Source organism: Chenopodium quinoa, unplaced genomic scaffold (assembly GCF_001683475.1).
Source record: "Chenopodium quinoa cultivar QQ74 unplaced genomic scaffold, ASM168347v1, whole genome shotgun sequence".
NCBI classification, from domain to species: Eukaryota; Viridiplantae; Streptophyta; class Magnoliopsida; order Caryophyllales; family Amaranthaceae; genus Chenopodium; species Chenopodium quinoa.
In genome coordinates this window covers 1,499,250-1,511,701 of record NW_018743014.1, presented here as the reverse complement: position 1 = coordinate 1,511,701, position 12,452 = coordinate 1,499,250, and the positions used below count along the sequence as shown (strand labels likewise).

Sequence of the window (12,452 nt, the reverse complement as noted above, 5' to 3'; positions counted from 1 at the left end):
GAGAGAAAAGGGTTAGGGTTGGGGTTTGTTAAAGAAATTTCATTTTTTTTTTCTTTTTTTAAAGTTATATTCCGACGGAATTTTCTGTCGGAAATGACCTTTCCGACGGAATATTCCGTCGGAAAGTCCAAATATAACGGATTTATATTCCGTCGGATTTCCTACAGAATAAAAATCCGTCGGAATATATGGGATTTTCGACGGAAATTCGCGTCCGTCGAAAACAGTCCGATCCGTCGGAAAAAGGCCTATTTCTAGTAGTGCCGGGATGTTCTTCACCTAAATCTAATAATGTTGGTCTTTGTTTCTATTTTGAGTACTCATGACAATGGTTGTTATTTATATATAGTATTAATAAAGAAAGAGTTTGAGTTTCCGCTACAAAGTTTTGGTTTTGGTTGGTAGTTTTGGGTAGCCTTGCTTAATCACACGGCAGTAATACGCCTAAGTATATCTCTACAATATAATTATAAGAATTATACTGGTATTTCCGTAGAGGGAGATTTGGGGGTGTTACAGTGATAATTAAGTGAGAAATTATGGTCGAAGTTTTTTAAACTTGATCTACAATTTAGATGGTGGGGGTGTGTGGTTTACTTGGGTTTCGAGGGGATGGAGCTTTGATTCAGAGGTGCGGCCATGGGTTTCGAGTTTCCGAGGAGGAGGTTCGACGGTCTAGTGGGGTGGGGGTTAAATGAGAGGGGGTGGTGTAAGGTGTCCAGTGAAGGGCCAACCTGGTGGGGCTGCGGGGAAGGAAAGAGGGGGTTTTTTGGGTGGTGGTTATGGTGGCTTGGTGGTGGCCATAGAAGGTGGTGGTTATGGTGTGTGTAGTTGTGTTGTTTTTGAAAATAATTTTTTTTTAAAAAAAAAAAAGAAAATTAACTTATGGAACATGTTATAGGTAAATGGGATTGTTTTGGGAAGATGGGGGGTTAAAGGTGGGAATATTACCAGATTAATTAAAGGTGGGATTAATTTGAGCAGAAGTGATAAAGGTGGGATTATTCTTTTCCATTTTTCCTAAAATCAAACTTCATAATTTTTTTCTTATATATACACCATTACACAAGGTCAAAATTTTAAAATTTTAACTTAGTGTATACTCCTTTTGTTTTGTAATAATCGCAACACTTTGATTTTTGCACTATTCAAATGTTTACTTTGACTATATTTTTTACTAATATATGGAAAAAAAAGCATTTGTTGTCATGTAAGATATTTTTGGATTAGTCTTAAGTATATTTTCATTTATTAACTTTTTATACTTCTTAATAATGTATAATTACCCCGTCAAAAAAAATATATATAATTACAAATATTAATAGTCAAATCATTGACATGTATATTCGTCAAAATGTTGCAATTATTATGAAATGGCGGGAGTAATAAATAGATACAACTCAGAAAAATGGGGTAATAAGTCAAGGTCATTATTTAGAGTTTAATAATGTAATATCAGAAAGCGTGGGCTTCTCTGAATTTTCCTCCTAACTTTTAAATTATTTTTGCCCCTCTTTCTCTATCCTCCATTGAAGCTTACTCCAGTGTCTCAGAGTTATACCTTAGATGCATGATCTTACTTCTCCATTGAAGAGCCTTCTTAGATTTCTCTATTCCATTGAAGCAGCTTGAGGTAATTTTATTTTTAATTTGCTATTGATCATTAGATACCAATTTTATAATCTAGGGTTTATTGTTAATTAAATTGTCTGTATAGTCAATTCCGGGTTCTTCTAAGGTGAAATATTGAACTATAGGTTATAATTACTGATTTTATAAATGACTATAACAAACAATTTTGTTCATTTCTAATGTAGAGGAATTTTATGTGATTTTTGTAGCCCAATTTGATTATTAATGAATTGCATTCTTTTGTTCATATCCCTTCAATATTAGATTAAGCTTATTGTTAAGTTTAATTTTTTTTGTTCATTGAAACAAGCAATTAACTAATTAATTATGTTATTAAGTATTAATTCTTGTTATTGGAATTTTGTGTTAATAATACTCAATGGATCAAAATAGCAGTGACACCCTTTTATTAGATGGGAATTATATTGATAATGAATTGCAGACTTCTGTCTCTAACCCTTTAATGTTAGATTAAGTTTATTAGTATTAAGTTTGATTCTTGTTTTCATTGAAGCAGGGAATTAATTAATTCAAGATCAGGGGATTATGTGTTAATAATACTCCTATAGTCCTATGGATTTGAGGTTGAAACCATGTAGTACTACTACGTTACAGAATGATCGAAATTGTGGTGACATCCTTATATCAGATAGGCTAACCAATTTACCTGATGAATTGTTGATTCGGATACTGTCTTTGCTGCCCACCAAGGATGCTGCTGTTACTTGCATCTTGTCCAAGAGGATGAGGTGTGTTTTCCCTTTGATTACGAACCTCGACTTTGATGATTCACCTATATCTCATTGTTTGGATCGTCCCTTTGCGATTCAATGTTTCCCCACTTCGTCACCTTTGTTGACAGTGTTCTGTCTGCATACCAGTCTCGGTATCTTACCAGCTTTAAACTTGGAGTGGGTGCAAACTTCATGGACACATCTTGTACAGATTGCAAGTTTAATGGTCCAGATGAGAAAGACTGTTGCCCGGACTTGAAAGCTACACAAATTAATGCGTGGATCTCTTTTCCATTAACCCGTTGTGGCCTCAGAGAGCTTGACCTCCGCATTCAAGTGAAGCAACCTGGTGATGGCCTGCTCCCCCTCGAGATTTTCACCTGTGAAACTTTGGAGGTGTTAAAGCTCGATGTTAACCTTAGTCTTGATCGAACTTCAACTATGTCATCCTTTCATCTTCCAAACTTGAAACTACTCCAATTACGTGTGGCTTTCATTTTCGAGGAAGCCTTTGTGACAAGGCTAGTTTCCGGTTGTCCTGTACTTGAAGACCTCATTGTGGATGTCTATTGGAACCACGTCCATTTCACAAATATCTCTTCCCCTTCTCTCCGGAGATTATGCTTATTTGTGAATAAACTTGATTACATAGATAACACCGATTGCGTAATTATTAATACTCCAAATTTGGAGTATCTTGAATACACTGATAATTTAGCTTTACAGTACTCTGTCCCAAACATGAATTTCCTTGTTAAAGCAGATGTCTATCTGGAAAATCAATTGTTGGGGGAAGAATTTGAGCTTTCTTGTGTGCAAATGCTTACCCTTATAAGGCCCCTGTCTAATGTTCAGCATTTAACTTTGTCTGGTGCATGCATAGAGGTTTGTCTCAAATTCTTACTCTTTTTTTTTTTTTTTTTTTTTTTTAATGATTTATACTATATTTGTGAAATTGATAGATGGCTATTTTTTAACTTTTGGTTGAAGGTTTTAAGCTATGTTGACGTAAATGATCATCTGCCCGTTTTTTATAACTTGAAACGACTAGAGCTTTATCATTGTTGTAACTCTTGGGATAAGTTGCTGCTAGCATTTCTGAATTGTTCTCCTATCTTAGAAACACTTGTCTTTCCAACGGTAAGTGTGTGAATTCGTATCATCTGGTCATAATTTTGAATATGGTGTTGTAGTTTGATTATCATCTACTTAATTTGTAGGGATTCGTATCATCTGGTGATACTACAAGTAGTCGTTACAATCAAGATACATGTGTGCTGGAACGAAGATTTTGTGAAGAAGCTCTCTCAGTTGTTCCTTCATGTTGCAGAAATCATCTTAAAAGAATTGTGATAAAGTATTACTATGGGGTTGAAAGGGAATTATGTTTGATCCAGTTTCTGCTGAGATATGCGTTAGTTTTGGAGGACTTGGTCTTATTCCGAAGAAAGTTTGCAAAAGCAGATCGAATGTTCCTGGAGAATACATTGCAGAATCTACCAAGGGCCTCCGTCGCCTGTTCAATTCATGTGTTGAATTGTAACTTGCCCTTGGTGAGGAGGACTTCCTAATTATCCTTTTACTCACCGTTTTAGAGAGGGGGAAAAATCATGTGCTGACTATAGATTGATGGCAGCAATGTATTGTCTATGCCACCAACTGAGCTGATACATTTGTAAAATTTTAATGTGTTTATACAGGTCATTCATTTGAATAACTCGTTTAGTACTTGTATTCTACTTGTACTTCGTAAGTTCGTATCTGCCTTGTGTTTATGTTGTCTTACAAAGTATATTATAAGTTATTATACAAATTATCTTGTCTTTATGTTAGAGGTGACCGAAAATTGGGTTGGGCTAAGCCATTTGAACAAAATCTTGTGTCTAAACTTGCAAAATAGTCAGGCTTATCAAGCCAAAGCAGGCGTTTTGGATTTTTAAGGTCGGGTTCAGTCTTTGAACTAAAAATACGTTTTTAGGCTTGCCTAACCCCACACTTTCTTGGCCGCAGTAGATCCTACTAGCAGGTAACTACTGTCGGGCCTAGTCAAAAAAATTGGCCATTTTGGGCTCAATGCTCTGGGCCAACAATAGTGGGCTTTTGGGCTATTTTCTACCAGGGAAAAATTGGAACAAAAATTACCCAAAACAAAGTTATAAGAATTCAGGCCTAAAAAAACCTGCTCATATATCTGGGCAAATTTTGGGTCCGGTCAGTAGGTTGAGTTGCATTTTTTATGAGCTCTAATCTATACTACAATTATTATGATTATGCATATGTCGATACTTATAAAATACTTCCTCTATTCTAAATTATTTAACATATTTTGACTTTTAATACTATTAACAAACTTCAATTTAATTAATATTTGTAATTTATAAATATGAAAAAACACAAGTCATCGGATTAAGTAGCCATCAACCATGTGATTAACTTAGTCCTTATCTTTATCCACAATTTTATTTCCTTTTATGCATCAAAAACAATGTACTTTTAATGTTGTATCAATGTAAGGTTGTTATCACTCAAAGCGATAAGATTACAAATAGTGACCCACACCACATATATTCACCACTCTAAGAACAAACACACAACACCCACGCGTAATCCCCCTAACCCAACAACATTAAAAACACCCCCCCCCCCCTTGAATAAAATTTTGTTACAGTATATTTTATTTATATTTTACTAAAATTAGTCACAGGTAAAATTCTTTCGTTCAAGTCCAAACTTTTGAATGGATTTGTGAGATTGTCCCACAATTAGGCAGCCTTCAAAGATGATGACCCTTCATTTCACCCCCTTTCTTTCTTCCCTTTGATTTGGACCACCATCTTTTTCTTGCTCCTTTTAATACACATAAATAAAATTAAATTGTTTATATATTAAAAGTGTACTTCTTCTATTTCATAATAAATACCTTATTTTTCACTACGGAGTATTTATTTTTGATGGGGGTGAACGGCTAGGGCATGGCTAGGGTCCAAAGGATCGATTAGGGTTTGGAAGAGAAAAGAGAGAAAACCCTAAAAGGAATCTGATATCATGTAGAATGGTGTAATTCTCCTTAGTTGGAGTATTCTCATCAATCAATATATATAGGGTATTTACAAACCTAATTATGAGAAGCCTAATTACACAAGTTATATCTTTACAGAATATAAACAGGATAATATTAACCTATTAATTATCTATCAATTTGATTCATGTTTGAGATGTATTCATAAGATCAACAGTCATGTAAAGTAAGTACTTGTTAGCTAGAATCTTTTTAATGTATACTCCCTCCATTTTTAAATACTTGTTCCATTTCTCCATGCTCGAGTTTTAGGAGAAATCGGAGAAAGTAATAAAATATGGACATAGTGGGGTTGGTGAAAGAATAAAAAATTATAAAAGCAAAAGTAATTAAGAGAATTAGAGGAAAGAGAAAATAAAATTAATAAAATATTATTTATATTGAGTACACTAGTTGAGAGAAATGAATTAAACATTGTAAAATTTTTCAAATAAGGAAATAAAACAAGTATTTAAAAACGACCGTAAATAGAAAGTGGAACAAGTTTTTAAAAACGGAGGGAGTAATTTCTAAAAATCAACTTTTTATACTCCCTCCGTTTTAGAATACTTGCTCCATTTCTCTATGCGCGGAGTTTTAGGAGAAATTGTAGAAAGTAATAAAATATGGAAGTAGTGGGGTAGGTAGAAGAATAAAAAATTGTAAAAAGCAAAAGTAATTGAGAGAATTGAAATTAATAAAATATAATTTATATTGGGTCCACTAGTTAAAGAAATGAATTAAATATTGTAAAATCTTTTCAAATAAGGAAATGAAACAAGTATTTAAAAACAGCAGGAAATGAAAAGTGGAGCAAGTATTAAAAACGGAGGGAGTAATATATACTTACGAATGATTAGAGATATTGTTAGTCAAAATTCAACGTGGGCAAGTATGTCAATCAAATTGGTACAATTATATAATATGTGGCTTAATGCAAGGGTGCTTTCATGAACATGACATCTTCTAAAAAATATATACTTCAAATTACTACCTCCGTTATATATTAGTTACAACTTTGAGTATTATTTGTGAGAGAGAAAATATTCCAAAGTTATAACTAATATATAATAAAGGTAGGATAAGAAATTAATTCCATGCATGTAATAATATTGAGTAGCCCACTAAGATGAGGACTTTTCTTAGGCATATCACTTTTTTGTGCGGCGCAAAAAGGAACAATATCTTAAAATAAAGGGCTTTTTTAAGGGGGTGCCGCCTAAAATAATGTCCACAAGAAAAAGATGGTAGATATGAACAATATATTTATAATATAGGTCCTGTTTTTTATTTTAGAGATTCAAAATATTGTTTCTTTTTTTATTTTTTAATAATATGTAAAGATTATTATACCCTTATTTTTTTAATTTTATTCATTGTACTTTCTAATTTACCCTTGAATTTTGCACATGCCTTGTACTTTTTCCCATTTTTTCTCTCTAACTTTTGTCTATGATTGTATTTTTCACTCTTATTAATATACTTCATCCACTTTCTATTACGATTCTTTAAATACCGTGAAAAAGCACAAACATGAACTATATTATGGGACGGAGGGAGTAGTTATTTCTATATGTGTGTTTTAATTGCAACGTTTATTCACAAATTCTCCAAAAAGGCGGGTGTACGTTAATTTATTGTCAAACGGTTTAAAGTTATGTTAAAAGTACTTAAAGTTACCCTTTATACTGCAAAAGTTATTATTTTTTCTATTAATAAATTTTATCTTACAAAAAACTTATAATGTATTAGTCTTTATAATATGTAATCACGTATATATAAGAAATTACACATTAAAATAAAATTCAAACCAACGACAAATTAAAAGTTACCCTTTAACTGGTTAAAATCACATAACAATAGTTAAATTACGCTCAAACTGACCGTTTTACAATAAAATTAATGTATACCCGTTATACACAAGACTTATTCACGTTTATTAGAAATTCATAATTTTCATGAATCTTCTTTAAAATTAATACCAGCGGTTTTAATTATCAACCATCTTATATTTATAGAGTTATAACTTCCAATTATCTCAAGATGGTCTCAATTATAAAAGGTTCCTTCTAAAACAATCTTTAACTTATCATGACCGTTTGACCGATCACTAATGTCAAGTTTTGTTGACCGATTAAAATAAAGATTATTTATCGGCAGGTTTTTTTTTTTTTTTTCTTTTCTTTTCTTTTCTTCTGAAGACAAAACGAGAAAGGGGCAATAATATGAAAACAAAGCAACAATTACATCAAGTCTATCTCCGCCAAGGTCAACACACGTTGCGGAAAATCATCCAAAAACAGTTGTTCAACCCCATCCCCATGCAACACCCTAGCAAGTAAATGAGCAAGTACATTAGCATTCCTCTTAAGGTGAAAGCAACGAAAATAAGTAAAAGCATTCCCAGCCAAAACAATGTCCTCTATGATCAAACTGAAAGGCGATCTCCCTTGCTTGTACTGCTACATTGCATTAACCACTCCAAGCGCATCCAATTAGCCATAGCTTCAGCACATTTCACACTACCCCCACCAGCAACTCTCTTCACTGTAGCAGCAATCAACTATCACAACTCCATGGATTGCTGAAGACAACCGAATTTCGATACGACCAAGTTGCCCACGCAATAGCAGCAAAAGAGATTAAATTATCCTTGCTAACCTTTGATGCAATCCACAAAAATAAATCTTTAAAACTAGACCTAGAAGCATCTTGGAGCAAAGAATAAAAGGCAGACGTTTTCCAAATGCGTTTCACATTTTGACAGAAGAAAATATCATGGCAAATTGTCTCACTCTAGCAGTGACAAAGAGGGCACACATCCACCTCATGCACATGTCTGTCCTTCAACCGACCCAATGTTGCAAGAGCACCAAAGCTAACCTTCCATAGGAATTGTTTCAACTTAGGTAGACCACCAAAATTCCACACCATACGCTAAAAATCTTCACCAATGCTACCATACAGCATCTCCCACCCTCTAATATGGCCCAATCTCCCCAACCAGTAGGCGGATTTTGTAGAAAAAATCCCATCTTCAGCAGACCACCAAAACGTCTCATCCACAGGGCAACGCATACTAAGAGGGATGCTAGCGGCTTTCGATACATCATCCGGAACAAGATGTTGCTACAACGCCTCCAAATTCCACTCCCCTTTTTCTGAGTCAATCAAAGCCGACACCTTCAACTCTCTAGGGCTCTCAATGTTTGGGGTAGGTTTGCCGAACTACGACCCGATAGCCATGCCTCATCCCATATACTAATACTCTCTCCATTACCCACTCTCCATTTCAAACCTTCGAGAAGCAAAGCTTTTGCACCCCAAATACTTTGCCATACATAGCTCGGATCATAGCCCCTCCTAGCATCCACAAAATCATCATTCTTGAAGCATCTAGCCTTTAGAACTTTGTAAACAAGGGAGGTGGGATTGCACTGGAGTCTCCACCCTTGCTTAGCCAATAAAGCTTGGTTGAAGACTTTCAAATCCCGAAAGCCCATCCCCCATGAAATTAAGGTAAACATAACTTTTCTCAACTAACCCAATGCATCTTCCTATTAACTCCATCCGCTCCCCACCAAAACCGTGCAAGCAGTGAGTGAATATCCTCCAACAAACCATCCGGAATTTTGAAAAGGCCCATCATATAAGTCGGGATTGATTGAGCAACCGCTTTGATCAAGACTTCTGTTCCAGCTTGAGAGAGTAGTTTCCTTTCCACCCTAACATTGATCCACCGGTTGACCGGTTACTAATGGCAAATGTGTGATTGTTAAGACTATCTCAAAAATATAGTTTTAAATGTCAACTTATTAAAAATCCTCCTTCTGTTCCACAATAATCACAACATTAGGTATTGCACAAAGTTTTACAAAAATTATAGGTTGAGGACCAAAAGATGGATTTTATTGTAGTTAGTGAGAATATATTTTATTGTTATTAGAAGAGAGAACTAATTTTTAAAAAAAAAAAAAGAAAAAAAAAATGTAGTATAAGTGGGGTTAATAGAAGATAAATAATAAAATAGTTAGTCCTTACCAAATAAGGATGATCAAATTATTACACAAGAGGAACTAAAGTGTTGCAATTATTATGAAACACATGTAAAATGAAAGTGTTGCGGTTATTACAAAACGGATAGAGTATAAAATTATAATACAAGAGGAGTATTTTAAAAGAATACCTATGCATAAGTGAATTTAACAAGATCCTATAAGTACCTTTCTCAATTTTAAATCACAAATTATGATCAAAATGAGTTTTGTATAAATTTTGTCAAATTTCAAGCGTTGTAATTAAGAAAAACAGGAAAATATGTACTCCGTATTTATACTTTTATATACATATACAATTAAGTATATATAGTATATTAATGAAAATTGTATAGTAGTCATTTGAAAAATGGTTACCACGATTTTTTAAATTAGACGGTGATTTTTGAATTATATTTAAATGCTTAAATTAATTAAAATTAGATGGAAGTCCGTGCGATGCACGGTTTTTTCATCTAAGATTTTTAATTATTTGATTTATTGTATTTAATAATTTCAGACAAAATTACAAAAGTTTAATATTTATTTATTTTTTTACTATCATTTATAATGAATTTATTAAATATAAATAAATTGTAAATATGATACTTTTTCCGTTATATAAAATCTTTAATGTGAAATGATAAATTTTTTATAATTTAAATCCTAAATCATTATTCATTGTTTTACCATATCTTTTATTTCAATAGAATCACCAACCTCGTTCACAACCAACCTACTACATCAATGGATAAATTGAATCGTGAAATGTTAGCCAAACTAAAATGGATATAAATTAAATCTTTACATTTATATAAAATAAATCAATATATTTACCAATAAATGAAAAATTGTTGCGATATAAATCAAATCTATGCATTGGAATTTTTTCATCATCTCCAAAACTAACCAAAGTCATCCATATATTAAGTATACAACATCTAATTGTATGTCATTACATAAACAAATAATCGTTAAGTATCCTAAATAAATACAATGTAACTAATAATTGCAAATATAAATTTAAACATAAGATTTTAAAAATTACCCGGACATTGATGACCTAAAACTAACACAGAATTACTAACACAAAATTTGCTTGATAGGTTTTGTATTGATACGAAATTTTATTTGTGTCGTATGATGTGTTAGATCTGCATGTAAAAAAAATTAGTATATAAAACATAAACATATAATCGTTGAGTATCCCAAATTAATACAATGTAAGTAATAATTAGAAATAATAATTTAAACATAGGATTTTAAAAATTAAGCTAAAAATTACCTGGGCATTTATGACAAAAAATTAACACAAAATTCGCTTGATAGGGTTTTTTATTGATACAAAATTTTGTTTATGTCGTATGATGTGTCAATTTATAATGGTAGGTATCACAAATTTTAATTTAATTATAGTTAACGAACAATTTGTATTTCTTATCATAAATACTATCAAAAATTTATCTTATAATGATAGGTATCAAACTTTATTATAAGCGTTTATCATTTAAATATTTTTTAGTATATTTTTTTTGGATTTCTTATACTCGTAGTATTGAATTAATAAATTTATCTTTTCCTATATTTTTACTTTATTTTTTTCATTAAAAGAATTTAATTCGTGGATTATAATCTACGTGGCATTAAAATTTTAGATATATGAAATCTAATTCGTTACTTTTATCTAGGTGGTGACATAATTTTTTAATTCAAAAATAAAATACAAATCTTTAATTTATTGGTCGAAATAAGTGTATTTCTTACGTGGCGCTCCGAATGCTCTCCAAAAATGCCTACTTTATTTAAATGTATTAGATTTATTTTTTCTTATTTTTGGAATTCATTTTAAATTTTTTCAAATTAATTATTCTAATTTTTAAAAAAAATTTAAATTAATAATAAAAATAATAATTAGAAAATTAAATTAATTTTTTTTTTCAAAAAATAATTAAATTAATTTTAAAAGAAGAAGTCCCAGTTTATCTCCTAACAAATTTTGTTTATCAAGTGGAAAAATCGTAAATAAATCAATAATTTTCTCTACAAATCATGATATTTTGGTAAATAAATAAAAAACAGTGGGACCCATATATGACAAAAAAGTTACTGCTTTATTTAAATTTTTGCCACTTTGTCTAGTCATCATGGTATTTTGGTAAATAAATCAAAAACTGTAGGACCCATATATGACCAAAAGTTGTTGATTTATTTATATTTTTACCATTTGATCAACATATTTTATTTATCAAGGTGATAAATTTGTATTTTCTCATTTTAAAATAAGGATGATTCTGTTGTTGTCATTTTTAAAATGAACGATTTAGATTTACTGATTTTTTTGGTGTGTCAAAAAAAAATCAGAAGATAAATGAATTTTTTTTTCAAAAAATAATTAAATTGATTTCTTAAATTAATATAAACGTTTAAAAATAATTCAAAATCATTAAATCTTTTTTTTTTACACCAAAAATATCATTAAATCTAAACCATTCATTTTATAAATGACAACTGCAAAATCATCCTTATTTTAAAAACAAAAAATTGGTCATTGCAGGATATGAACCGGGTCTAAGAGCATCACTATCAAGTATCAATATACAAAGGGAAGGTCTGATCACATTATTGTCGACCACACTTTGTTTTGTTCTAATCTCAGGTAGCTATTGGATAAAGTATGCAACATGAGTTACAGTCAGAACTCATGAATGCTGACTTAAATAATTAGCATTTTGGGGGTTGTTACACTTGTTCACATTTTGGTTGAGCAAAAGATTTTAAAAATTGGTTTTCATACAGTGGTTTACTTCTCTTATTGTTAATTGATTTTAAAATGGATCTTTACCGTAGACGCTTTGTAAGTGGATTTCTCTCCAACGAGTGTCCTAAATCATTCAAATAACTCCAGAAATTCTCTCATTTAGCCTGAACTAGTCATAAAATGTCATTGCTTCAAAAAAAAGCCATAAAATGTGTTAAACTCAAGAACAATTGGAG

At 31.6% G+C, this 12,452-nt stretch overlaps 1 pseudogene; it reads left to right on the top strand.

Annotated features, from left to right (window-relative positions):
- The first annotated feature begins 1,415 nt into the window (after positions 1 to 1,415).
- LOC110729875 lies at positions 1,416 to 4,141 on the top strand (annotated as a pseudogene).
- The last annotated feature ends 8,311 nt before the right edge of the window (positions 4,142 to 12,452 follow it).